The sequence below is a fragment of the Triticum dicoccoides genome, chromosome 3B, assembly GCF_002162155.2.
Source record: "Triticum dicoccoides isolate Atlit2015 ecotype Zavitan chromosome 3B, WEW_v2.0, whole genome shotgun sequence".
NCBI classification, from domain to species: domain Eukaryota; kingdom Viridiplantae; phylum Streptophyta; class Magnoliopsida; order Poales; family Poaceae; genus Triticum; species Triticum dicoccoides.
In genome coordinates, this window is record NC_041385.1 from 848,107,930 (window position 1) to 848,110,232 (window position 2,303).

Consider the following 2,303-nt stretch of genomic DNA (forward strand, 5'->3'; position numbering starts at 1 on the left):
TCTTCTCCTCTTCTTTTTCTTCTTATCCCTCGAGAAAGGAAAATAAGGAAAAAGGAAGAAAAGAGGAAGAAGGAAGAAGGAAGAAGAAGAAGAAAAAGAAGAAGAAAAAAAAAGAGGAGAAGAAGAAAAGAATAGAGGAGAAGAAGAAAATATAGAATTTTTTTTTCTATTTTTTCTTCTTCTCCTCTATTTCTTTCTTCTTCTCCTCTTCTTTTTCTTCATCTTTATTCTTCTTATTTATTTCTCCTCTTCTTCCTCTCCCCTCTTCTTCTCCTTTCTTCCTCTTCTTATTTCCTTTTTCCTCTCATTCTTTTTCTTCTTCTTCCTTCTTAAAAATACATGAAGTAGTATTGCCTAATTCATTGTTCATATGAATATACAAACATTTGCATATTTGCAATAATTAATATCACCAAAAAAATCTATGAACAGAAAAAAAATCCTAATTTTTCTAAAAAACTATCTTTTGCATTGTTCACATACACATATACATTATAGCCACATCTCCCCTAATAATAATAAAGCATCTATTGCTTCTGGTGGTACGTCACCTAATTTACCCCTAAAATTGCTAAATATTACCCGCCAATGCCACCTGTAAGTGAGGAAAAACGTTTCAGTTTTTTTTTCACGGCGGTGGTCACTGGTTTATCTAGATGCGGTGTCCAAATGATAGTAGGATGACTCAAGTAGTGCATTGGCTGGAGCGTTGGTCTTGTATCCGTGAGACGTAGGTTCAAGCGCCGGCTCTGTCATGGTTTTCATCTTTTTTGTTTCTTTTCCCCCTGAATGATCTTCAAAATATTTATCTTTCAAACACTAACTCAAAATATAACATGCTATATATGAAAAAAAAACTGAGAAAATAACACCAGCTTAAAATATAACATGTTATATATGAAAAAACAAGAGAAATGTGTATAAATTTTAAATATACATACATACATACCTGAAAAATCCTTTCGTCAGCCTAATATTTTTACGTCTAACAAATTAAAATGGTCTTCGAAATATTTACCTTTCAAACACTGACTCAAGATATAACATGTTATATATGAAAAGAAAACTGAGAAAAATGTGAATACATTTAAAATATACATACATACATACCTAAAAAATCATTTTGTCGGCCTAATTTTTTACGTCGCATTCCTCCGAGCCAGGCACAAAACCATACCACTTATACGTGTATGCATTCCATGGAGAGACCGGAAGAAGAAGTATTGCTACCGCAACTTTTGATCGCCCTAAACATACTTGTGATTTGACATTGATTAGTCTACAAGTGTACAAATGAGATCGGGAGCTTGCAGATGTTGGGAACCAAGCTGGCTCTTCATGCCTCGCTTCCCTCGAGTGGGAGCTCACAGGAGAAGCAGCTCTCTGACTGGGAGGCCGACATGGCCATCAACGTTAAATCGGTCACTCAGATATCTTCTTTGACTCAGAGCTCAAGTTGATGTACATGCCTTTGCCTGCTGATCAACTGACCAATAACTGCAACAACACCTGCAGCAACGGATGTCGCAAAAGCTAGGTAGATGCTTTCTACGGGACCATACAATATTTGACACGTACACCCTCTGTAAAAGAATTAAATGCTCTTATACTTCTTTATAGAGGAAGCATTATTTTTCATGTTGAATATATTTGTAGGTAACCTACATCTTTCTTACCCTTCATCGTCGATAGTACCAAATATTTCCATGTGCATCATCCCACCCAAATATATTCGATGCAACATCACAACCTTCTATTGCAGCTATAATTATTACCATCAAGGGATGTGGACACTAGCTCCACGAGGAGCATTTGGTTATATAACCCGGATACAAGCAAATCAAAATCATTAATTGTGCTGACAAGGAAAGTAAAACAGATCGAGGCTCCAGTTATTAAGACGGCACTCAGAGTAGGCCTTGACCTCCACCTCTCCTTTCTAACTGGCATTTGCTCAGTATGACGATGGAAACCACAAGGCCGTGTACATAATAAAACTTGCAAAAGGGTGGAAGGATGAATAGGTTGATGACAATGACGAGATGGAGCAATTGTGATAAGTGACAAAACATAATTTTGTTACCCCGTTGCAACGCACGGGCTCTTTTGCTAGTACACATATACATCACATATGAACAAAAAAAATTAAAACATAAAAAACAGAGCATAAAAATAAAAAAAGAGCTTAAACATTAAAAGAGCCGGGCGGCGGCTCACAGCGCGGGGGCAGGCGAGGGCGCCGGCGCGTGGGGCGGGACGGGGCAGGGGGGCAGGGCGACGGCGACGAGGAGCGGGCGGCGACG